Raw genomic sequence first — 27706 nt, 5'->3', positions numbered from 1 at the left:
CCCTGAAGATCCCCGGCTCACCTGTCACACACAGACCCTGCAGAGCTTCAGAGTAGAGCTCACACGGGCTTCATCCCTGGCCTGAGCTCCTCCTGGTACAGATGGGAAAACTGAGGCTTGGAGTGAGAGAGAGCTCCATTGTTTCCGGAGGCGGGGCCAGAATTGGGATGATATCCCAGGTAGTCTCGCCCCCTTCCGCCAGTTCAGTGGTGATGAGGACCAGACAGGGTAGGCCACAATTTCTTCTCGGTCCTTAAAACATCAGCAGTGTCTGAGGAGGACTCTTATGCTCCAGAGATGCCTCGGAATAAAGAGGCTTTTTATTCCTGAGGAATCGTCCACAAATGCCTCTGATGTCTTCACGAACAGCAGGAGGTGGGCAAGGACTGAGCTGGTTCTCAGAGTGTCACGGAGGTTGGGGGTAGATCACCCTGAGGCATCTCCTCATGGGGTTCCTCTCTCTCTCTCTCTCTCCCCTCTCTTCTTTCTCTCTCTCTGATTTTAAATCACTTAACTGCTCCTGGGCTGGGCTGGGCAGAAAACAATTACTGACAAATGACCTGAATCAATCTTGAGGCAGCAGGGACCTCCTTCTGGGTTCATTAAATTGGCTGCGGCTGCACCTGGCAGGAGGATGTGGATCATCTCTGGGGGATGAAGGCCATGGCCCAGGCTGGCTGCATCTGGGGGCTTTGTTCTCGGGCAGTGTTAAAACACTGCCCCTGTGTCCAGCCACTCTGACCCTCTGGGACAACACCTGTCTCCCTCCCTTTGGGCCTCTCTGCCCCTTTTTCTTCCTCCTCCACCTCCATCTCACTGGGTCTCTCTCTCCTCCTCACACCCCATCTCTCTCCTTCTCTCTCTGTCTCTCTCTGTCTCCTCATCTCTGTCTGGACCTCTTTGGGTCACCATAGTAATTTATCTCCATCTCTTTGACTGACTTCTCCCCAGATCTGCCCCTCAATCACTGGGGGCTCAGGTAGCTTGATTTCCTAGGCCTCCTCTGCTAATTCTCTCTCATCTTCCTTCTCCTCTCCCTACTCCCACCTGCTTCCCATGTTTTCTCCCTCACCCGTCCCTCAGCCAGCTGGGTACCTTGGAGCTGGGCAGACTCTTAACTGTGGGCAAGAGGAGTCTGGGACCCCACAGTGTGGTTCATGGCCCGGTTGGGGGCACTGCTGCCCTTGTTGGATGATGTGCACATGGCTCTGTGTGTGATCCCAGGCTCCGCGGTGGCTGTGAGTTCTGCCACCTCCCACAGCCCTTGTCACTCAGTGTCAACATGACATACCGTGGTACAATTTGTCACACATCCCTTTTGGACGCATTGCCACTGGGACTTGTTTTAAGTTCCTCAGCCCAGCACGAGGCTAGTGGAGAAGTGATGTTGTTGGCACAAAAGGGTCACAAGCTGAGGCCCAGGCCCACCTGGCAAGGCCGGGACTCAACCCAGGCAGGCATGCAGCGGGCTCTCGGGGGCTGGAGGGCTGCAAAGCATCCCAGGCTCTCCAGGCTGTGGCTGTGTCAGTGACTGGGCAGTGAGGAAACACTCTGCCTTGCTGTAAGAGTCATGTCCCCTTCTCACACAAGCTGAGGAATGAGACATGAGCTGTGCCAGTTGCCAGTCACCTGGCTGGGAGACCTGACCCTCACAGATGGCCCCAACCACAGAGCTCAGGCCAGCACCACAGGACACTGGGGGGCAAGCAGCAGAGCCCAGTGGCATGTCAGAGAGTCGCCTGCACGATCAGTTCACAGTGGCACAGGGGCCCCTCACGGCTGAAGGCCCCTCTTGCCCCAGTCATGTAAGGATTGCTCTGCTCTCCAAGAAAGCCCTTTATGTCGGTTGCCTTGCAAACTGTGGGCATCAAGGGTAGCCAAGAAATACAAAATGCTTGAAAAAAAAAAAATTGTACTGGGGCTCAGGAGATCTGACTTCTGTCTCTAGCCCAATATGTGGACACAGGTAGGTCATTACCTTATCCAAGCTTCAGTTCCCTCATTTGTAAAGCACAGCATTTGATCAACCAGGGCCCTTTGGGCTGACATCAGAGATAGAAACTTGGTTGAACACTTTTGGTGGAGTGTGTGTGTGTCCAAATGGTGAGGGTTTACGACACACTTCAAACTGACCCTCCTGACCTAACCCCACCCTGCCAGCCCCTCCTGCTGTCCTTGTCAAGGGTGGTGTCACCTGAATGGCTTTGCTCATCTTTCCTTTCCTGACTTATTGACACATCGCTCCTCCCTCGACCCATCTCCACGTGGCCAAGCACATGTCCGAATACTCCAAGACAGACGCCAGCCCTCAGTTCACACACCTGGGCTTCAGCACGCTTGGCAGCAAAACCTGCAGACCTCAAGCTGCTGCTGGAATTGGAGGAGAAGTGATGAAAAAGGCACCTTTCCCAAACACAAAGGAAGCTGCTGATAGGAGTGTGTTGTCACCATCTTCAGGCTCATTTCATGTTCAGAGCCCTTTATATGCAAAATGATGCCTCCCCTGTTGCATTTGATTCCTCTGGGTACCATTCAGTACTCACCTGGCCAGGTAAGTAGTCCCATTTCACAAGTGAGGGAATTGAGGACTGGATTAGAGAATAGATTTGACCATAGCAGCCCATGCCATGAGGTACTGCAGGTTTTTATCTTCCCAATCAGCACCCTTTCTCCTACAATACATGGAGAGGCCCCACTCCCACATTGAATATCCCATGCATGATAATAATAATAATAATGCATACTTATTGAACGCTTTCTGTGGATCAGGCATTATTCTGGTTTTTCTAAATATGTATTATCTCATTTAATGCTGAAACAAAACAAGACAAAAAACACATGGCATAGATACATCCCCATTTTACACATTAAAAAAACTGAGGCCCAGAAACATTAAGTATCTTGACCAAGGACTCTACTACTAAGTGGTGCAGCTGAGAACTGCATCGCCCTCACCTCACTCAGGGGAGACAGGCATCTCCAGGCAGGTGGAATGGTTGGGGAAGGCTTCACACACCAGGGAGCTCACAACCAGCTCCAGGGGCACCTTCTCAGGGACTCTTATTTCTGAGTGGCCTGGCCCCTGCTGGGAGGGCTTTCTCACCATGTAGATCACTCTGGTCTGTTCCTGTGGACTGAGAACTCGACCCCATGCCCCCGGAAGTCCATACCAGAACCTGAGCAGGCCAGACCACAAATGTGCTGCCTAAGGCCCTGCACATGTGGGCAGAGCGTGGAATAACAGATCCGTGGTAGTTCTCTCCTTCCCACCTTCTCCCCTCTCCTCCAATTCCTCCCTTCCTCTCCGATAATCTGGGTGCTAAAAATAATAGTCAAACAGATGAATACAAAGAAACAAGTGTGCAAAAAGCCGTAGGCCTGCTGGTATCTCTGCTTTCTCTTCACACACACACACACACACACACATACACACACACACGTTGGTGGGGCAGTAGTGGACAAAACAAGCCCAGACTGGTGAACTGACCTATTTTTTTCCAAGGGCTTCAGCAGCTCCCAGAATGTGCCTGGAGTCCCATGAGATCTGCCTCAGGGCCCAACAGGCCTGAGGGCTGGCCCATCTCTGGTCAGTAGCCTCAACAGGGCAGCCAGTCACCCATCAGAATATCCTCAGAGAGGCCAGGTGTGGTGGCTCACACCTGTAATCCCAGCACTTTGGGAGGCCGGTTCACCTGAGGTGACATCACCCAGTCCTTGGGGTCTATGCATCCTTTGACAGAGAATTTCCTCCTGTGGTCTACTCTTTGATGTCAGTGGGTTAAGAAACCTCTGCCTAAAGGTGTTGTCTTTCTCCGATGAGAAGAGGAATTAGGGGAAGCAACCTTGGTCTTCAGAGTGTGGTCTACAGTCCAGCAACATCTGCACTGCCTGGGAGCTCTTTAGGAAGACAGAATCGGGGACGCCACCCTAGATCTGCTGAATCACAGTCTGCATGTTCATGAGAGCCCCCAGGTGATTCGTGCGCAAATTAAAGTTAGAGAAATAGCTCTTTCCAGTACCATACAGGAGCAAACAACACTCTTCCTCCAGAGAGAGAAAGTATGGTCATATGAAAATCCTGGGCATAGGAATCAAGAGTTCTAGTTATCCCCCCACACTCTTCCTAAAGAGCCTGTGAATCAAGACAAGTTACTCCAACTCCTTGGACCTCAGATGTCTCAGAAGCTCTTGTGTACCCAAAAACAGCACAAATGAGGATAATCACTGCAGTGAGGCTTGCCATAGCAAAAAGTAAGAAACAATCTAAAGATCCACTAATAGGGAAATGGCTTAGTAAACGAGGATGCATACACACGGTGGGAGGAGCTGTGATCCTGATGTTGATTTTCCCTGGCTTTTAGGAAGAGCTGGGCCTGTAGATGTGCAGCTGGAAACTACATTTCCCAGCCTCCCTTGCAGCCACAAGAGTAGCCAATGAGTTGTAAGCAGAGTGATGGCTGCATCTTCTGGGTCACATCCTGAAAGGACGACACTTGCCCTCCATTTCCTCTTTCCTCTTTTCCAGGGCCTGGGAAAAGCTCCCCTTTCTGAGGGTGGGGAGCTACTTTCTGTCATGCAAATGGGGACAACACCCTAAGAGATGACAAAGCAACAAGGGAGGAGGAGCCTGGCTCTGAGATGATGCAGTGGAGTCATCAGAGCTGCCTACCCATCTGATCACTGCCTGCTCCAACACTTACATGGAAACCACCTTCTACCTTGTGCAAGCTTCTGTAAGTTGGTCTTTGTAAAAGCAGCCAAACCAACATCCAAACTAATGTTCATAACATGGAGCCATTAAAAAGAACAAGTGGCTTTATAAGCACCTCTATGATGTGATCTCCAGATATGCCATTGGGTGAAAATGTAAAGTTGCAAAAAAAACTCACACACAGTATGATTCCATTTAGGTCGAAGCATGCACAAACCCACACACAGAGAGAAACACATAGATGTCTATGTGTCCATATGCATATATGGAAAAGCAGAGAAAAAGAATGAAAAGGATCCATGCCAACTGACAGCAGTGGAAACCTCTAGAAAAGACACTAGGATTGTTTCATAGATGTTGAAGTAAGAATTGTGCATTGCGTCTTTGAATCTTGCATAATGAGACTGTAGTCGCCTATTTCTAAGACCCTTCCACCATGACATCTTTTGATCCTAAGCAGGATTTGACACCACCATCCCCTAACCACCCATCATTCCTGAAGGTACTCGGGACGTCTTGATTAACCAAATTAATCTCCATTCCATCCCACCCAAGCCTTCCTCCCCCTAGTCAATGTTCCAGCTTTCTTCACTCTCTCTATTCAACCGAATCTTCCCTTTTGTCTCTTTGCCTCTTTGTTAATCATGAGCTTGGGAAGCCTGTGATAGGCTAATCTCTGTGATAGGCTCATCGTTCATTACTATGAACTCAGTAATGGATGTCTCAGCTGATGTTGTTTACCTACCTGCCCCATATCTCATCTCCTTGGTGTACCTAAGACCAGGTATAGATGTGGCATAGAACAGGTGTACAATAAATATTACAAGAGAGAACACAAACCAACCTTGAAGGCATTATGCTATATGGAATAAGCCAGTCACAAAAGGACAAATATTATACAATAAATTCCACTTACATGAAGTGTCTAGAATAGGCAAATTCACAGATTCAGAAAGTAGAACAGTGGTTACCAGGGGCTTTGGGGAGAAGGGTTGTGAAGTTAGAATTAGGTTGGTGCCATTACTTTCAACCTAATACTTAATGGGTACAGAGTTTCCATTTGGGAAGATTAAAAATTTCTGGAGCTGGATGGTGGTGGTGGAATCACAGCAATGTGAATGTATTTATTGCTGCTGAACTATACACTTAAAACAGTTAAAATGATCAATCTTATGTATATTTTGCCACAATTTTAAAAATCAGTCTAGGTCAGGTGTGGTGTGGTAGCTCTGGCCTGTAATCCTAGCACTTTGAGAGGCCGAGGTGGGCGGATCACTTGAGGACAGAGTTTGAGACCAGCCTGGCCAATGTAGTGAAACCCCATCTCCACTAAAAATACAAAAATTAGCCAGGGATGGTGGCACGTACCTGTAATCCCAGCTGCTTGGGAGGCTGAGGCACAAGGATCTCTTGAACCCAGGAGGTGGAGATTGCAATGAGCTGAGATGGTACCACTGCACTTCAGCCTGGACAACAGAGTGAGACTCTTTCTCAAAAGAAAAAATAATGAAAATTAAAATCAGTCCATAAACTAGTTCAACCATCATTGAAGTCAGTGTGGCTATTCCTCAGGGATCTAGAACTAGAAATATCATTTGACCCAGCAATCCCATTACTGGGTGTATACCCAAAGGATTATAAATCATGCTGCTATAAAGACACATGCACACGTATGTTTATTGTGGCACTATTCACAATAGCAAAGACTTGGAACCAACCCAAATGTCCAACAACGATAGACTGGATTAAGAAAACGTGGCACATATACACCATGGAATACTATGCAGCCATGAAAAAGGATGAGTTCATGTCCTTTGTAGGGACATGGATAAAGCTGGAAACCATCATTCTCAGCAAACTATCACAAGGACAAAAAACCAAACACTGCATGTTCTCACTCAGGTGAGAATTTAACAATGAGAACACATGGACACAGGAAGGGGAACATCACACACCGGGGCCTGTTGTGGGGTGGGGGGAGGGGGGAGGGATAGCATTTGGAGATACACCTAATGTTAAATGACGAGTTACTGGGTTCAGCACACCAACATGGCACATGTATACATATGTAACTAACCTGCACATTGTGCACATATACCCTAAAACTTAAAGTATAATTTAAAAAAACTTAGAAAAAATAAAAAAAATAAAATCAGTCCAAAAGTCAACAAATAGAAGAGGGAAGGGAGGGAGGGCAGCAAGCCTGTGCTGGACGGTGTTCTGTGGGAGAGAGTGCTTCCTGATACCCTTCAGAAAATTCCCAGAGCACTTTGCCTTCTGCCTCCAAATTCTTAGTTCTGAAAACCTCCTTCCAAGCCACACTTTACAGATAGCGTGCTTTTTGCAAATTGAAGGTTTGTAGCAACCTTGTGTCCACTAAGTCTGTTGACGCCATTTTTCCAACAGCATGTGCTTGCTTCCTGTATCTGTGTTATCTTTCAATAATTCTTGTAATATTTCAAACTTTTCCAGTACTGTTATATCTGTTATGGTGATCTGTGTTCGGTGATCTTTGATGTTACTATTGCAATTGATTTGGAGTGCCACAAACCTCACCTATGTAAGATGATGAAGTCAATAAATGTTGTGTGTGTTCTGACTGCACCACCAACCAGCCTTTCCCCCATCTCTCTCCTTCTCCTTGGCCTCCCTATTCTTTGAGACACAAAAATATGTAAGTTAGGCCAATTAATAACCCTACAATGCCCTCTAAGTGTTCAAGTGAAAGGAAGAGCTACACATCTCTCACTTGAAATTACAAGTTAGAAATGATTAAACATAGTGAGAAAGGTATGTCATAAGCTGAGATAGGCTGAAGGCTAGGCCTTTTGTGCCAAACAGTTTGCCAAGTTGTGAATGCAAAGGAAAAGTTCTTGAAGAAAGTTAAAAGTGCTACTCTAGTGAACACATGAATGGTAAGAAAGCAAAACAGCCTTATTGCTAATATAGGGATAGTTTGAGTGGTCTGGATAGAAGATCAAACTAGCTACAACATTCCCTTAAGCCACAGCTTAGTCCAGAGCAAGGCCCTAACTCATCAATTCTGTGAAGGCTGAGAGGTGAGGAAGCTGTAGAAGAAAAATTGGAAGCTAGAAGAGGTAGGTGCATTCGATTTAAAAAAAGAAGCCAGTCTCATGACATGAAAGTACAAGATGAAGCAGAAAGTTCTCTTGGAGAAGCTGCCCCAACAGAAGATCTAGCTAAGATCATTGATGAAGGTTGCTACACTAAGCAATAGATTTGCAATGTAGATGAAACTGCCTTCTGTTGGAAGAAGATGCCATCGAGGACTTTCACAGTTACAGAGGAGGAGTCAATGCCCGATTTCGATGCTTCAAATCACCAGCTGACTGTCTTGTTAGGGGCTAATGCAACTGGTAAATTTAAGTTGAAGCCAATGCTCATTTACCATTCCAAAAATCCATGGTTTACTGAATATTTTAAGCCCACTGTTGATAGCAACTGTTCAGAAAAAAATATATATTTCCTTTAAAATATTACTACTCATTGATAATGCACCTAGTCACCCAAGGGCTTTGATAGAGATATACAAGATGAAGGTTGTTTTCATGCTTGCTAACACAATATTCATTCTATAGCCCATAGATTAAGCAGTAATGTCAACTTTCAAGTCTTGTTACTTAAGAAATACATTTCATAAGGTTATAGCTGCCATAAATAGTGATTCCTGATGGAACTGGGCAAAGTACATTGAAAACCTTCTGGAAATGATTCACATTCTACATGCCATTAAGAATATTTGTGATTCATGGGAAGAAGTCAAAATGTCAACATGAACAGGGATTTGGAAGAAGTTGATTCTTCCAACCCTCGTGGATGACTTTGAGAGATGCAAGTTTTTAGTGGAGGAAGTAACTACAGATATGCTGGAAAGAGCAAGAGAACTAGAATTAGAGGTGGAGCCTGGAGATGGGTCTAAACTGCTACAGTCTCATGATCAAACTTAACAGATGAGGAGTTGCTGCTTATGGAGGAGCAAACAAAATGGTTTCCTGGGATGGAATCCACTCCTAGTGAAGACGCTGTGAACATTATTGAAATTACAACAAAAGATTTAGAATATTACATAAACTAAGTTGATAAAACAGTGGCAGGGTTGGAGATGATTGACTTCAATTTTGAAAGAAGTTCTACTGTGGGTAAAATGCTACCAAGGAGCATTGTATGCTACACAGACAACTTTCATGAAAAGAAGGCAATCAATGCAGCAAACTTCATCATTGTCTTCTTTTATGAAATTGCCACAGTCACCATAACCTTCAGCCACCACCACCTTCTTTAGCAAACAGCCATCAACATCAAGGCAAGACCTTCCCTCCACCACCAAAAAGAGTACAACTCAGCGAAGGCTCAGATGACCATTTGCTTTTTTTTTAGCAATCAGGTGTTTTTAATTCAAGTATATAATTTTAGACATAATGCTATTGCAAATATAATAGACTACAGTATACTGTAAATATAACTTTTATATATATTGGGAAATCAAAAAAATCTGTGACTCACTTTATTGCAATATTTGCATGATTACAATGGTCTAGAACCACACCCATGATATCGCCATATATGCCTGTATATGGGGGAAAGAGAAAACATAATCAATTAAGTGAATAATTTATGTACAAAGATGATTTAATGCAACATTAGTCCTGCTATTGAGAAATTAGAAACAACACAAATGACTAGTAAAAGGGAAATAGTTAAATAAAATAAGGCATGTCCATACCATGGAATATCATGCAGCATTTACAGATGCAAAATAAAACAACAAAATGCTCTCTACCCCTTTCTTGCTAGTGGAACTGATTTGATGATGACATCAGGCTCAACCACAGTCACCTGGGAAAGCAGTGCTCAAAATCACTGCGGGGCAGACAGTGTCCAGGGGCAGAGAGTGTCCAACATTCTACAATGTTGCTGCAACATTGCAGAAAAGCAATTTAATATGTATCACAGGTCTTAGAAATGTTTACATTTGTTTAAGAAATAATTCTTCTTCTAGAAATCATCTTAAGAAAAAAATTTAAAAATGAACAAAGCATACCATTGAAAAGAATCTAAATGTCCAGCTGTCAGATAATGGTACAATATGGTGCACCCATACTTTGAAATACTATGAGGCCATTAAAAGCATGTCTTTGAAGAGTTTTCTTTAATACTACAGGAAAATGCTCATAATATAATGTTAAGGAAAAAAAGAATTCAATACTAAAAATTTTATAGAGTACAATATGATAAAGGAAAAGGAAAACCATCCTTAATAAAATGTGAAATAAATGTGTTCAAATGTTACTAATAGCTGCCTCTGGGTAACAATATGGTTGTGGGAGTTGTGGTTACCTTCTTTATTCTTTCTTGAACTTTACAAGTTTTATGCAAAGAGCACAAATTATTATGATAATTATAAAAATAATAATATTTAAGGCCAGGCACAGTTGGTTCATGCCTGCAATCCCAGCACTGTATAAGAGGCTGAGGAGGGCGGATCACCTGAGGTCAGGAGTTCGAGAGCAGCCTGTCCAACATGGTGAAACCCTGTCTCTATTAAAAATACAAAAAAAAGTAGCCTGGTATGGTGGTGCACGCCTGTAATCCCAGTTACTTGGGAAGCTGAGGCTGGAGAATTGCTTGAACCCAGGAGGTGGAGGTTGCAGTGAGTGGAGATCATGCCATTGCACTCCAGAGTGAAACTCCCTCTCAAAAATAATAATAATAATAATAATAATAATTAAACTGTAAAAATTACTCTCTAGGAAAAAAACAGTATTGAACAGACATGAGAAAGTGAAGATAATGAGTGTAGAATTCTTTTAATAAAACCAGCTTTTGGATGGCATAATGAGGGACCCAGTTCTCAGGTAAGATGATCTTTTTAGCTTTTGTTTTTTGTTTGTGTTTTAAGTGACGGGAGAGATTTGACTTGGTTCCTAGGCATTGAGGAAGGCACCAACAGAAAGTGATTGAAAATGCAAGACAGAAGAGCTACAGATGAACTAGATCACAGGCTTGCAAGGCCCGACAGGGCCCTCTTAGCTCACAATGAAAATGTCCAAACTGATAAAGTTCACCCTGGACACTAAAAGGAGTGGCTGCATGTTCAGGTGTGGGAGTTGGTCCTGGCTGCAGAGTCAACAGGACTAAAATGAAAAACACAGTCATGGGCTGTTCCCACTCCACCTTTGAATCACAACAGATCAGAGAGTCACGAAGAAAGTCAGAAAAGCATTTGCCCCCTCCCCCAACCATGGCATCTAGTTCAGGACCCTGGGGCCACACAGACGGGAGTACCAGGCACCCCCAATTCTCCCTATCCCCCCCATATCCCTGTTCCTGCAACTATAAATGCATCTCCCAGGACAGAGTTGCACTTGGAGTGGAAGGACGTGGTATTGCTTCAGGAAAGGACTGATATGAAGAGGACGTGAGGACGGTTGGGGGAGGCAAAGTAGGACTCACCCCACTAGCCCTGAGTGGGAAAGGGGAAATTGGGAAGGGGCAGATCAGAGATGAAGTGATATTGTGAGAAGCCCTTGACAAATGCCCATGAGACCCTAAATTCTGGGCCAGGGTAAATTAGTAAACCAGCTATGGTGCATCCAAACAATGGAATGCTACTCAGCAGGAAAAAGAACCAAAATATTATTATTATTATTATTATTATTATTATTATTAGAGACAGAATCTCACTCTGTCCCCCAGGCTGGAATACAGTGGTACTATCCCCTCGCACTGCAACCTCTGCCTCCCAGGTTCAAGCAATTCTCCTGCCTCAGTCTTCCAAGTAGCTGGGATTACAGGCACCACCACCATGCCCAGCTAATTTCTGTATTTTTAATAGAAACAGGTTTCACCATGTTGGCCAGGCTGGCCTTGAACTCCTGACCTCAGGTGACCTGCCTGCCTTGGCCTCCCAAAGTGCTGGGATTACAGGTGTGAGCCACAATGCCCGGTCAGGACCAAATTATTGATACATGAAACAACTTGGACAAATCTGAAGATATTACATGAAGTGAGAAAAGCTAGTCTCAAAAGGCTATATACTGTATGATTCCACTTACATGACATTCTGGAACAGCAAAACTACAGGATGGAGAAGAGATCAGTGGTTGCCAGGAGTTGGGGTGGGGGTGACGGATGAGGGGTAACTACGTAAGGGGTTTTTGAAGTGTGATGGAACTAACTGTGGTCATAGTTACAAGAATCTATATGTGTGCTAAAATTCATAGAAATGTACACCAAAAGAAAAAAAGGGCAAGTTTAGTATATGATTATTTTTTAAATAAAATGAACAATATTTCTTTAAAAGTAACCTGGATAATAGAAAACAGATTAATGGTTGCCAGGGGTCGGTAATGGAGTTGACTGCAAAGGGTCAGCATGACGGAATTTTGGGGGAAAGGGGTGATAGAAATGTTCTGTATCTTGATTGCAGTGCTGATTACATAACCAAGCATTATCAAAATTCACAGAACTCTATACCAGTTAATTTTACTGTGTGTAAATTAAAAAGCAAATAAGTAAATTTTTAATACTTTAATAATAATTTTTTTAAGACTGAGCCAGAGGCTATACATGTCAATTTATCCCTCCAGATCTAATTTTTTATCTGTTTCTTGGAAAATGTATTTCCAAGGGTGCCCTGAAGAAGAAAACTGAGCAAATGAATTAAAGTCACTAATTAAACTCAAAATAGAAGACGTCTTTTGTTTTTCATTGTGTTACAAGAATACCTACTGAACAATGACTTATCCTAGGGACAGTTTTTGAAATTACAAGATCTAAAGTATGTCTTGTGAGCACTGAGGCTGAAAAAAAAAAGGTTCACCTTAAATTTCTTAACAGCAGCATACCCCAGAAGAAAATGGATCTGTGTTTTAAAGGAGTCTTGACGGGGAAAAGGTTAAGGCCAGAAATTCCATATCCAACAAATTTGTTTTTCCCCTGATAGGTCAACATAAAGACAGTTTCAGATATACAAGTCTCAGAAAATATATCAGCCACATAGCTCTCCTAGAAAAAAAGTATTTTAAGACATGCTTCAGTCATCAGAGAGATGAATCAAAAATGAGGATTCAAGAAAGCAGATGTAACAGCACAAAACCACTAAGGACAAACATTAGAATCAATTAAATATTGAAATATAATTATCAAATTAATGCAAAAGGAAGAAAAATGCTTCAAAGAGAAGGTATATATGTTTTTTAAATAACAGAGAAAAAGTAGATTGTTGAATTCTGATTAGATTAACAGATTTTTAAAGTAAATATAAATGTAAAAATTCATGGTATGACACAAACTACTGCATTCAGCAATCTACCAAGAGAAGAATCTGCTGGTTTACTAGGGTTGACCTCGGGAACATAGGAATCATTTACTATGAGGCAGTCCAATGATGTCATATGGCATTTCAATGTCAATTTTTATTTTTATGTTTTGTAGAAATAAAGTCTCACTATATTGCCCAGGCTGGTCTCAAACTCCTGGGCTCAAGTGATCTGCCCGCCCTGGCCTAAAATATTTTGATTAATTTATGTTTGATAACAATTATTCAATGAATTTAAATATATTCTGAATTCAAATCTCAAAAAATTAAGAAAAAAATGTATAAAAATATATTTCTAACATGGTAAAGAATATCTCTCTTGGCCAGGTGCAGTGGTGGCTCACGCCTGTAATCCCAGCATTTTGGGAGGCTGAGGCAGGTAGATCACAAGGTCAAGAGATTGAGACCATCCTGACCAACATGGCGTAAGCCCGTCTCTACTGAAAACACAAAAATTAGCCGGGCGTGATGGCACATGCCTGTTGTCCCAGCTACTTGGGAGGCTGAGGCAGGAGAATCGCTTGAACCTGGGAGGCAGAAGTTTCAGTGAGCCTTCGTGCCACTGCACTCCAGCCTGGCAACAGAGCGAGACTCCGTCTCAAAAACAAAAAAGAAAAAAAAAAGAATCTCTCTCTCAAACTAACAGCCAAATTGCAAGTTGTAAAACACCATTAAAATCAGCTCTAATAGTAATAACAACTACCATTTAATTAATCCCTACTAAGTGGCAGGTGCTCAATCGGTACCATAGAGGTTTTATTTAACCCTATAGCAGTGCTGCGAAGTCAATGCATTTGACAGATGAGGAAATTGAGACCTATAAGGACCATGGGACAACATTCATAGATCTTTGTAAAGAGCCTGACATGAGCGGAGGGTGCACTCAGCTCCTAAAAGAGCCTCTAATTGACTTCCTACTGTGTGCCAGTCACAGGCATTCTGGGAAGAGAGCAGCAGTAACCAAGACAATAGGAACCCAAGCTGGAAGGCCAGAGGGGCCATGCGTGGAGAGCTTTCAGCACCCAGGGCGGACTGTGTGCCCAGGAGGCTTTTGAGAGCCAATGGGAGTTTCTGAGGTGGGAGTGGTAGTCAGAGTAGTTACATAGTGGACAACATTGACAATATTTTAAAATCTCTAGTTAAATGGTAAAACGTTGTCAGGGGTGAGAATGACAGGCACAGAGGTGCAAGGATATCAGTAAAGGTCGGTACAATCGGCGGAGGGGGTGCCCAGAGCAAATGGGACAGGAACTCAGACTGAAAAGGAGACCCAGGTGGGGAGGTAAAGAGGCCGGCGTCCCAGCAGCGCTCCGCAGTTCATAAACCTAAAAAGTCGAAGGAAGTGGATGGGCATCTATAGAGAGTGGTTCCCTTATGGTGCCGCCTTCATATATAGGTTGGGGCAAACGTAACTGTGGTTTTTGCCATTAAAAGTAATGGCAATTACTTTTGCACCAACTTAATGCAACACTCTATAGATTTTTTTTTTAATGCGGCAACAAATACAGAACAGTGTCTTAAATTGAACCATGTGAAATCACCATTTTGTAGGTTGTAAAGCACTCGCATGTCAGCAGTTTCAAATTGTTCAATCTAATAGTATGATTTCATTCTTGTTTTATTTTTTAATTTTTATACTTTAGAAACAGGGTCTTGCTATGTTGCCCAGGCTAGTCTTGAAATCCTGGCCTCAAGCAGTCCTCCTGCCTCAGTCTCGCAAGTAGCTGGGATTACAGGCTCATTCTTGTTTTCAAAAAAAGGAAAAGGCAATTGTGCATATTCATAGACATCTATGCGATAATAACAGGAAAAGACTGGAGTGGGGATGGAATGGGGGTGAGCTGAGGAGGTAAATTTATTTTCACTTGAACAATACACTTCTATATGGAAGAAAGGAAGAAAGAAACCAGCAGGCCTAGGAAGATGCATTTTGACAAGTCTCTTCCCAGGTAACTCTGATGATCAGCCAGGTATGGGAATCAAACCTCTGGCCTCAAGGTTCCATAAGTTTCCTTCTGGCTCTAGCATTATTCCATGTCAGTTGTCTTCATCTTTCCCTCTTTGACCAACTTTATCTCCAACCCAATAAGACATCCAAGTCCATATGACAGAAAAGTCTTAAAAACCCTTCCAGCACCCAATCCTCCCAGCAAGGAAGGACTGAAACCAGGGCAAAAAAAAACACATATTTTAATGTTCAAATGCTTCAAATAGATTAAGCATTTTGTTTTACTTGGATTATTATTTTTTCTACGAATATAAACCATTTTGCATTTTGGAATCCTTCTGCAAACAGAGCAGTTTGTCTTTGTGTTTGCTCATTTAAAAACAAATATTTGCCTGCCAAGCAAATACTGTCTCTTAGGATGTGCTATTAATAGGATAATTAGGCAGCCGGTAATGAAAAGGATTGCTGGTAATTATGGCAAGATTTGTTTTGGCATTTGAAGGCAGCAATGGAGGCTGGAGTGCTAAAATCTACCTTAGAGTTAATTAGTACAATTAGAACACACCTGAAAAAATAGCCCAGCTAATGAACACTTCACTTTACTTTTAAAGTGACAGCACTCGGAGCTTCCCGGGCTGCTTGGGCAGTCCCAGCCCTAGCATTTCTAATGTGACAGAGAGTCGCGAACGAGACAGAGAACTTGAATTCACTTAACCTTCGTTTTCAAAAGCGCTCATTCTCTGTAAGCCCTTTCCTCTTTCCGCTCCACACCACCCCTACCCATCCCACCTGTTTGAAAGCAATTTCTCCAATATGTTCTCCTTGGAACCTCATGATAACCCTCCAAGACGGATAAGCAAGGTTTAGTTCTTTTCCTATTTTTCAGATAAGAAAATTGAGGACCAGAGATGCCCAGGGGTTGCCCAAGGGCACAGATGAAGAGGTCATAGATGAGGTCGGCAGTCGCAGCCTAGGCTTAGAAAAGTTGTAGAACGATTCAGAGAAAAGCAGCTTTCTGATTCGTGTAGGGGTCCCTGTGTCTGCAAGAAATGCTGGGCTTGCCGAGTCACTCCATAAAGCGGGTCTTCAGGGCCCACCAACCTGTGGCCCTGCTTGACTTCATTGGTGGTAACATGATCTGAGCCTGAAATAACTAAAGTCATCCAGCTTGGAAAACATTCTCAAACTTAGCTTTTTTTCTCTCTTCTCTGTTGGCCTTCTCCTTTCTGTGGCTCATCCTCAAGAAGGTTTTCCACTATGAGCAGGCACTGGCTGGGCATGCTGGGCATTGACGGACCAAAGCACACGTGTGACATTCCTGCCGGTATGCATGTGGTGGCATGAATGCTTGGGGGATGTGTGTGTTTCCATGCACGGGGACTTGAGTAGGAGGTACACACACACACACACACACACACACACACACCAGGGGGAAGAGCATTAGAGGAATGAAGAGAGAGAGGAAAAAGGCAGTCAATCTAAGGGAAGCTCTGCAGTGTAAGGCAGGCCATTCAATCTTTCAATTCTTAGTTTCCTCATTTTAAAAATGGGGATAGAATTGGTATATCCACATCCTAGGTTTGTCATTAAGAATACAGTGAGACAAAGTCCACAGCATGCCTGGCCCATCCTCATCCCCATTCCTATCACCACAATTATTATTATTATTGTCATCCTTATGGATGATGTTATAAAACGTGTTTTCTCCCTGACCCTTTGCATGGCCAACACTTGAGTTATCCTCATTCAGACCCGTTCCCTTGTCCCTGCCCCAGGGTTCTTTTCAAGGCACCACCCTGCTCATATCTGCACCAAAAAACTCCCTCTGCCTCCATGACTCCAAACTCCATGATTTACAGTTTGGAGGTTCCACTGGGGCCCTTGGAAATCACAGAATGTGCACTTTTGTGATAATATATCCAATGTAAGAGAGTGAGTGTGCGTGTGTGTAGGTTGGTGGGATGAGGAAAGGAGGGCTGAAAAATCCGAGGAGACCACACCCCTCCTGGATTCATGAACCCTGTTCTCTATACAAGGCAAATACTAACACACAAGTCAGAAGAAAGCAGGAGACTCAGGCCTGAGATTATTGACTATCCCTTCCTGCACTGAACCCTCAAGAATCTTTGTCCTCAATTGCAAACAACAACAGCCACCAATGCACCAGATGCCACGCTATGCACTTTCAAACATGGCATTTAATCTTCACAGTAACCCGAGGACGCAGGTCTCATCATCTTATTAAGAATGAGGAAATTGGGGCCCAGAGAGGTTAGGTAACATGTCCTAGACCACACATCCAGGATCAAAGCTGACCTGACTGGCCCTAAGCTCAGATTCTTTCCATTGCCCATGGCTCAAAATCTCCTGCTGAGAACTCAAGGACTTGGGGCCATGACAGGCACATTTTTGGGAATTGTCAAACCTCTTGATCACCCAATGACCATTAGCACTAGGAATCACAGGGACAGAACTTGCATTTGTGAACTGAACTCAAAGAAGAAAACCTCTCACGTAAAAACAAGTCTATGTCCCCCACAGTAGCTGGATTTGCACTGATTAATTAGAAAATTGCATTTATATAACCCTTTAATCTGTATTTATGTGTTGCTAAGGATGCAGCGAGCTGGGCAGGGAATTACATCCAGATTAGCCTTGATCCATAAGCAGCCTGGATTGGAGCTGCTTTCTGTACTAAAGGGGAGAATCAAAAGGATTTGGGGCAGGGATCCTCAATGAGGACTCGCTCTCTCTCCTTCCTTGGACCCAAGGAGTCTGAGGCTTTCCAGGGCCACCCGAGAAATCCTGCCTGGCCTGCTTGGTCAAAACAGGGAGTAAGATTACCCAAAGAGCTAATTTCCAGCTGAGTGTGGCACTTGGCTTCATAAACAAAATTGGTTTTATTCTCCTCAACATGTGTTCAGCAAGATTAAAGATCCATCAACTGCACAGCTTAATGTGAGCTATACTGGAAGCAGCCCATGTTCTCCTGGAGTAGGGGTGGGAAAGAGGGAGGGGGCAGAGCCTGAAATCCTGTTTATTGAATCAGAAAGACCATTAATGGATAGAGGGTATTGGAGAAGGGATGGCAATGCTTTGTCATATTTCAGGGAAAGAGATTTGATCACACACACACACACACACACACACAATGTTTTAAAGTGTTTCCATTTTCATTGTCATTTTTTTTCCTTTTCTTTTTAAGTTGGATTAACATATGAGCATGGTTGGGGGAGATGTGGCTGGGAGTGTCAGTTCTATTCTTCAGCATGAAAGGCGGTTTGACTCTGGGGCCATGTGGGTGTGGGACTCAATGAACAATGCTCGGTCCAGGCTGCCAGATGGGGCAACTGGGGCCAAGTTGAGCCTGGAGGTGAAGGAGGGAGTGAGACAACATGGCTGGAGTTTGACTCAGGGCAGGGAGACACTTGCTATTCCCATCGTTGTCAGGAAGTTCAATTTCATTGAGTCTAGTGTGGCTGAAAGTTGTTGACCTTGGCCAGTCTGTTGCCCTACCTGGCCTCTCCTACATCAGTTATAATGGAGTAGACTGGATGACTGATGAAGCTTTTTCCAGCTCTAATATTCTGCTCTTATGAGCATCTCTATGGATGTCAGAGAAAATCAAAGCAGCATTTTCCAAACCTCTCTAATACTACCTAGCAGTGGTACAGCATTGTGGCTTAAAAGTGTGGGTTCCACAGTCAGCCTGCTGGGGTGAGATCCATCCTGGCTCTACTGTTTATGGGTCCTATGGCCTTGGACAAGCTCTTTAACCTTTTTTTTGCCTTGTTGCCCTCCTCTGTAATATTGCAGTGACAGTAACAGCACCTATATTACAGAGCTGATGTGAGAACTAGATGAGTGAATATATGCAAAGCTGCTAGAACAGTCCCTGAGGACCAGCAGGTATTTCATAATGGTAACTCGAATTATATTCACCCTTCTTCCTGCAAACCACAGCAGCTTCGCCACCAGGTATGACTCATCTGGGCCTCAGAACACATACCTTGGACAGCTCCTGGGTTGTCCTTCAACCTGACATGTATATGGGCCATGCTCCTGGAACACACATCAGGCTCTTACAAAGGAGGTGGGTGAGCCATTGTCAGCCTCTGTTTCATAAGCTGCATCTTGGTTTCTATCGTGGGATAGATAGACCTCACTCCCTCTGGTCTGGTCCTAGATGTAAACAAAAACCAAATGTCTTCCGACACTCAGCATTCTCTTTCACATTTATACTCTCCCTTACTTTGGATATTTTGCCAAGAAAGTGCACATTCTCTGATTTCCAAGGGGCCCAATGTCACCTCCAAACTGTAAAACAACCTGCACTTTCATGGAAGCAGAGTGTCTTGGGGCAGACGTGAGCAGGGCAGTGCTTTGAAAAGAGCCCCAGGGCAGGGGCAGGGTATGGGTCTCTGCTCCGCCTGACTTTCCTTGCTGAGCCTCCCTGCCCCCATCTGTGAAATCAGGGCATGACATTCAATTGCTCCATCCCTCCATGTGTTCAGGGGAACACTAGTCCTAAAAATGCTGTCAGAGGAAAAAAAATGGCCAAAAAAATTGCGAAATGCGGCTGCTATATCCCTATTGATAACAAGCAAAATATTGAAGGTGCTGAGAGGCCCTGCAGTTTAAAAACAAAATTACTGAGTTTCACTTTAGCCTGGGGTTTCTAGGACTGTCTACCAGTAGAGTCCTCCCTTCATGTAACCTCTCATTGGCCTCCTATGGAATTGGATGGCAATCTCTCATCACTTCCAGTTCCAACAGACTGTGTCTCCTCCCCCAGGAAACAATAAATAAACTTGCAAGATTCCGTCATCTCAAGAAGAAGTAGTTCAGTGTCCTCATTTCTTGCCCTGCAGGAGAAAGAAGAGAAGAGAAAACCAGAACCATGTGGCCAGCTTTACACGCTGTCAGAAAAGGAACCCATGACCCCTCAACCCAGGGCAGCAGGGACAGAGGTGAAAGGCTGTCCAAAGAAGATTCAGGAAGCCCAGCATGAGCCGCCTGACATAAATAAATAAATCAGGAGGCCACCCTGCAAAGCAGGTTGTATTGCATTATTTGAGCAAGGCTGCTAGACATCTGGACGTTTCTGCTAGCCCCCATCCCTCCTGTTGCCATAAATTTAAGCTAATCCTATGGGGCCCAGGATCATAAGAATAATCCTCACATCTGTGTGGGCTTTTCAGCTTTCAAAACCTCATTCACAGAATTATCTCATTAGTTCCACTCAATGCCTATGGGAGGGACTCAGGGATGATCATCGCCATTTGGCATATAAATGCTAAAACCCAGAGAAGGAAAGTGACTTTCTCAAGGTCACGCAGGAAGGCAGTGGAGAATTAAGATAAATGCACCAGGTCTCCGGATCCCCAGCCCGGGACTCTCCCAGGAGAATACTACTGCCTTACAAAGATAGCCCTGAGACCCAGACATCTATCCCACAGCCACCCAGGGCTATGTCTGGTCCCAAAGGAATCACTTGTTCACCCCCTTGCCGCTGTATGGGAATGGAACATCATCAAGAAGTGATATTGGAAAGACCACAGGCTTCACAGCTGAATCATCCAGGCTCAAATCCCAGCTTCCTGGTCATCAAACCTCAGACCATGTGGTGAAGGCTTGAGGCCCCTGCATTTGCTCCTCACCCCGAAAGGTGGGAACGATAAGTTTGCAGTGAGTGTCACTTGCTTTATCTGCTCTCCATCTCACCTTCTGACAGTGACTCCCCACCTTCTAGGAACTGTTCCTCCTCCAGCTCCAACCAGGCGGCTCTGAATGAAGCTTCCCACCACAGCATCCCTACCTGCCTGGCTACAGGAGAAGGCATGTGGCCCCAGCCAGGCCAATAAGAGGCCTTCCCTCAGATTTCTCTCAAAATGAAATAGAGAGCCCCTTCCTTTCTGGGAGTGAAGCTGAGGAGCTGTGAGTCCAGCCTCATGGAGAAAGGTGGCCTGAGAGATCAAAGCTGGTGTGCAGAGAAAAGCAGAAGAGACACGGAAAGAGAGTCCTGGAGGCATCCAAGGCCTAGGATGCAATCAGCCCTGGGGCCCTGATGCTCCTGCCCTGTCCACGGGTGGGTAACATGAGCCTGTGAATCATCTGGGCAGCCCCTTCTGAGTGCCTTCCTGAGTACCCAGGCTGTCCTTAATGTATAGCAAATAGGAATGATCACTCCTGCCACTCAGTTTGAAGGAGCCCCACCAGCACAAATACCAGGAAAGCAGGCAGTGGTCCAAGAGGCCCCTTGAATAGGCTCCATATAACAAAAAAAGACCCAGGTCTCCCCAACCTTCAGAGACTCCTGGAAATTCAGAGCTTATAGGGGTTTAATGACTTGAGTCCAGATGTCTCATTTGAACATAAGAGTGACAGAGTCCATTTCATGTTCCTGAATGTTGAACCACAAGGGAACTTACCTAGTTAGAAAGTCTCAGGCAGCAGGATCCCTGATCCAGGCTCTCGGTCTGGGTGCTGTTTGGGCTGCCTTCCCCTATCTTAGAAGACAAAAAGGAAGAAGATGCTAGTGGGTGCCCTGGACAATGGGAATGCACCTGGATTCTCTGCTTTTCTCAAAAAGGGTTATGAAGATCAAGCCCAATTATATACTATGTAGGCATAAAAGGACTTATCAAAGTCTAAATACTGTCTAAAACCAAGACATTATTGTTATTACGAAATTATGAGCTCCGGACTCCCTTGACACAAAGCCTGACTTTCTCCAGGGAAATAATGGAAAGCCAGGTTGTGTGCAGGAATTGGAGGAGAGGTAGTTAGAAAACTGAGCCAAAATCATTTCCCAGTGAATCTTGGCCAGGCAGCCAGCAACTGAGCACCCTGCCTCCCCGTGCCCTCTACCTACTTCCCTCTAGTTGCATAAACTTGGGGAATCAGGTGACCAGCTGACCGTCCTGGTTTGTCTGGTGGGCATGGAACCACCCCTCTGCATGCTCCTTCACAATGGCTGTCATCACATAGTATGTAGGAGAAACAGCTGGGGATCAGGCTCTGGAACAGGAGTGTAGCATTTCGTCTTCCTCATAGGGTGGCCAGCCGTCCTGTCTGTCTGGGACTGAGGGCTTCCTGAGTTAATAGGTGCCTGGCGAGACTCACTAGCACCATATCAGGGGCATCTTCCTTTACACATCTGTCTTATCCTGTACCCCGAGCTACTGCTCTAACTCTTACCCCAGGGCTTGCCATATCCATAGCTTGACTCAAATACTGCCGCATCCTGTGCCCCTGTCCATGGTTCTGAACCGTTCTTTATTCGCTGGGGCAAGGCTAATTCTCCTAATGTGAGGTACTCGTTGGTTCATCGAGGTATTCATTCAATAAATATCTTTATAATTTAGCTTTGCCTATATAACAAGCCACCCCAAAACATAGTGGCTTAAAGTTTTTTTTTTTTAATTATCAGTTCTTATAATTATATGGGTCACCTGGACCATTTTGGTCTGGACAAATCCTGCTGATCTGTAGTCAGCTGGTGGTTTGGCTGGGGCTGGGTGATCTAGGATGGCCTCACACATATGTCTGGTAATTGATAATCTGTTGGTTGGGGCACCTCAGTTATCCTTCATGCAGTCTTTCCATCGCATTAGCTCAAGCTAATTTGAATGGTGGACACAGGTTTCCAAGCCTGCAACAGAAGGCAAGCTCCAATACTCAAGTTCTTCTGATAAGTCTACATCACATTTTCTAACGTTCTGTTGTCCAAAGCAAACTGCATGGACAAGCCTAGAGCCAGTGTTGGAGGCACTGGGCACAGGTAGGAGAATGATTGTAGCCATTTTTTATAACAATTTACCACTTCTCCAAATCTCCTGCATCCCCAAAGCACTATAACGCTGCAAATAATGGGATGACCCTCTGGTGAACCTGCAGAGAAATGACTTTACCCCTAGAGCTGTTTTAAACTCAGAGTCCACTTGGCCTCTGCCAAAATCACTTTCATAATTGTATCAGGAGCAGTTGAAAGTCTCTTTGAACCCTCTTCACAACATTCAGAGGCACACTTCGAGATCTTGCTGAACCACAAAACTAATTTTTTTGCTTCTAAATGAACAAAAACCCTCCTGAATTGTAAGCCTTTTTGACAATCTTCAGCAATAATTTTTTGAGTTGTGCATGGCTGGGCAATAAACCTCTAGTTACCTTCCTGGGTGAAGGCAGAAGAGCTCTAGAGTACAGTAGAATTCCCAGGTCCCCAACTCCTCAGAAAGGAGAAGATTTTAGAGAGCATCTCCTAGGAACCAGACCCTTACATAAATTCTCCTTTAATACTCACAACATCCCTCCTTGATAGTGTTGTTGTCTCTGTTTTATGGAGAAAGAAGCTGAGGTTGGGGAGATTAAGTATCTTGGTCAAAGTCACAGAGATGGCAAGTTGCATGGCAAGAATTCAAACTCAAGCATTTGGACCTCAAAGTCAGAGTTCTTTCCACTACACCTCATCATGTCAGAGCTGCAGAGCATTTAGACTTGGGTATGGGGCACAGGGCTTTGATTCTAGCCCTGCCCCCACTTCTGTAGCACCTCGAGACACTCACTTGTTCTCTCTAAGCTTCTGTTGTCTCATATGCAATAGGAACATTACCTGCACCTAATCCAGGCTTAATCCAGGTGAATGCAAACATGTTGCTCCCTGAGCAGTAGAGAGGAAAGACAATTGGTATTTTGGAAGGGTGATTTTGACAGCATCTTTCAAAATTTTAAATGTGTCTGTTCTTTCATCTGGCAGTTCTAGGAATTCATGTTAAAGAAACATATTCACATGTGAGTAAGAATGCATGTAAAAAGATGTTTATTTCAGCATTGTTTATAATAGCAAAAAAATGGAAATAATATAAAGGCCCAAACAAATTATGCATATCCATGATACAAAATGCTATTTGTCATTGAAAAGGATCTACTGATGCAAAAATGTCCAAGATATATTACTTTAAAATAATAAAGTAGATTTATATATGATGGCACAGGAAGATCACAGGAACATATTTTAAGTGAAACAAATAAATTTTAAGATGATCAATAAATCTACATATGCTTATTTATGTTTACACATAGAGAAAAGAATCATTCAGAAGGAAACACACCAAACTATTCACAATGGCTTCCTCTAGCAGCAATAAGAAGATGATGACTTCATTTTTTGTTTCTCTATATTTACTTTCTATATTTCTATATTGTTGAAAATGTTCACAAGTGTGTATTCCATTTGTAATGCAAAGAAAGAGCAGAATTCTAGTGCTGGAAGAAACTTTGAAGATCACCACGACCCAGAGAGAGAAGCCAATTTCTCACTGTCATGCAGCCAGCCATTGGCTAGCAGGCTCAAACCCTCTTGATGCCCAATCCAGGCCGACTTCAGCATCAGGGCAAGCTCTTCGGAAATCACAGAAGCCACAGAAGGCTGAGGAATTGATCATCTAACACAAAGGAAACTGCCCCGGTCAGAGAGCAGAGACCAGCATGTGGGCCTGGCTTGGCCATCTACCTGCTGGCCTGGGTTTGAAGCAGGGGAGAGGCCTTTCCCAGCCCTTGTAGTACCCAAAGGAATGCCACCCTGAGGTCTCAGGTCAGGCCTCTGCTCAGCATGTGACCATCATGCTCCTCAGCAAGTCCCCCTCATTCCCCTCAGGCCCTGACTTTACTCTCCTCCCTGAGTGCCTTGGACATAGCAGATGCACAATATAGGCAGCCTTGAATTCTACCAGGGAGGCCAGGAATGGCTGGGTGGCCTGTGCTCATGACCTGCCAGCAGCTGGGTTGGAAGAGAGGACTTCTGAGCCCTGCAACTGACGCCACAGGGGCATGACTTTGCATTACCTGGAGCCAGTTTTTCCCTCCAGAAAATGGGCATAAGGGTGACCCATTCAAGCCATCATAAATAATGTACCACTTATAAAGCCAACCTCTCTAACTGTCCTGGGCTCACGTGACATTTTGTCAAGAGCCCATCATTCCTCAGTGTGTGTGGGTCCCTGAAGGGCAATCTCACTCCCCTCCCCTTCCAGTCACCCCTCACTGTCTCCTCCTAGAGCTGTGACCACCTGGGAAAACAGGACATGAACGCGTGAAGCCATGGTGAGTCAGCAGATGGCGTGTCGTTCTGTCTGAGCATGGCAAGAGGTCAGAGAAGGGAAAGCCCCGAAGATGCCAGCATGCAGAGCCCTGGCCTCCACCTCCCAGCAAGAGCTGGACCCAGCCTGCAAGCATGGCCGTCATGATTTCTGACGAAGCTCCCAACAGATGTGGCTTTCCAGGTTCAGGTCTTTGCATTAGGGAAGAGGTGGGGAGGTATGTGAAGCAGTAAACAGAGATGCTGCAAGTTGTAAGTGCATAAAGTAAATATAAAGTAAATGTATATTTGGGAGAAAAGGTGAAATAGCTCTCTGAGTTTTCCTCTGATATGAAGCCTTTGCTTGAGTCTTTAGACATGGTCTTTGTGTATCACGTCCCATGTTCTCAGGAGGACTTGCTGCTGTGTTTCTGTTGACATTCTTGCCCTGCCCCCAAGATAGGGAGCTGGACAACCCATGTGACCTTGTCACACCAAGTGGGGTCTGTGGACCAGCAGCATCGGCATCTCCTGGGACCTTGTCAGAAATTGAGAATCTCAGGCCCCACCCGGACCTACTGAATTTGAATTTGCATTTTTGCAAGGTCTCCAGGTGTTTCCGGTGCACAGTCATACTTGAGAAGCTGCCTGGCTCCAGGATGCAGGTTTCCCCTGGGGGCGTGCACTCATGCAAGGGCGGGCATGTACCCTGACTTTAGGTGGCACAAGAGTGAACATTTACTATTTTCATGGGTTTTAACTTTAATGTCCATTTATAGCAAATGGTGCATCATGTACAGAAATGGTAAGTTGACATAAATGGTGTATTTTAAAAGTGAGTCAATTTAAAGAAAATATTCCCTGACTAATAGTCTGGGGTGCTGAGAAATGACACCTTCAAAGGTGGGACAAGAATGACTATTTTCAGAAGTGATGATCCAGTTTAGGTCCCTCAAGGAGTGAAGGGGCTGCTGCAGAGAGATGGGGGCTTGTCCAAGGCCAACAGTAGGAGTGTGGTGACAGAAGCGGACTGGAACTCAGCCCTGTCCAGGTCAGCAGCACCCCTTCCTCCCTCTGCCCTGGTTGCACAGCTCGGCCTGAGGCTGGCTCTGCAGCCACGGTGACGTCAGAAACTGGGACATCTGCAGGTGATACCATGCATATCCACAGTGTGCATGGCTGTTATTACAAACAAAGAGAACGTGTGGTCAGTGGAGCCCAAGGCTGAGCCATTTGGAGATGAACTGTCTCCCCTCCATCCAGGAACAACAGGGCACCCAGCTCTTCATTCATGAATAAACATTGTAAGCTGCTCCGTGCAGGCTGAGAAGCCGAATGTTTTCTAGGTTTTCTAGATATGTTGGTGAGGTTTTGCAAATAGGAAATCCGAAGTTAGAAAGGAATTGGTCATTTATCTTCCCAGCCATCTCATGGACTTTGCTTAAATCTCTCAGATGGAGTCATTCACACACACACACACACACACACACACACACACACACACAACCAACTTCATGATATGCTTAGGTTTTCTCTAAAGTTTTCTCAGCTGTGTTTGTACTCCCTGAGGTTTAGGGCTGTCGGCATCTGTTTTTTCACTTCTTCTACAGCACAGAATTGAGTAGTAAATTCTCTAGTCTCCTGTCCCCTTCCCATTGTCTTGTGCCTAGCTCCTTATCCTGGCATTCAAGGCTGTCATCACTATGGCCTCAGTCTAACTTTCCAGGCTGTTTCCCATTGGTATCCTCTGCACACCATGTTCCAAACAAAATATGCCATGAGCCACATATATGAAGTTCAAGACCAGCCTGGGCAACAGGGCGAGACCCAGTCTCTATTAAAAAATAAAAATAAAAAAAGAGTAAACCACATGTGGTCAAACCACGCCCATACTCTGCAACCTTCACACCTACTAACTTTCCACAAAAGCTGTGCCTTTGCCTAGAATTCCCCTCCACCCTTGAAATTCTTCTCCCTTAGGGCCCAGCTTAAATGCCCTCTCCTCCAGGAAGCCTCTGAATTGTCCCCAAGCCCTTGAAACTCCCATAGTCCTCTATTGCTACCTCCTTGTGACATTTAGAACAGGTCTTGAGTTTCAGCCTCCACGGCTGTGGGGGAGTGTTCCCTTTTCTCTGTGTTCCAGGCTGCCCAGCCCAGGACCTGGCTCATAGAAGTCCCACCAGGTAAAAGACTTTGGCCCTAGGTAACTCCTGGGTTTGATTCCCAGCTCTGTTGGGACTACTAGTCAGGGTTGATGCTGGATAAATTACCTAACCTATTTACTCAGCTATAAAATAGAAATATGAATCGCGCCTTCATGGAGAAGCCATGATAGTAAAATGAGGCAGCGGGTACAACGTGCTTAACATTCTGCCTGGCACCTATTAAGTGTTTAATATATCATAGCTCTTATTAGTGTTATGGATAATAATAAAAGCAAACATTAAATGGATTGAAAGATAAAGTCATAAAATCTAGAACTGGATGGCCTCTGCAGGTGTCTGGGCCACTGGCCCATCCTGCCCACCTGCCCACAGGCCCCTTTGCCCTGCTGTGCCTCCCTCACATTCTGGCCCCAAAGTGGTTGCTCCTGGCTGCTCCCTGAACCCAGGCCTGCCAGAAACCCTCTCC

This window comes from Hylobates moloch, unplaced genomic scaffold (genome assembly GCF_009828535.3).
Source record: "Hylobates moloch isolate HMO894 unplaced genomic scaffold, HMol_V3 SCAFFOLD_14, whole genome shotgun sequence".
Taxonomy (NCBI): domain Eukaryota; kingdom Metazoa; phylum Chordata; class Mammalia; order Primates; family Hylobatidae; genus Hylobates; species Hylobates moloch.
Note: the sequence above shows the minus strand (reverse complement) of the source record.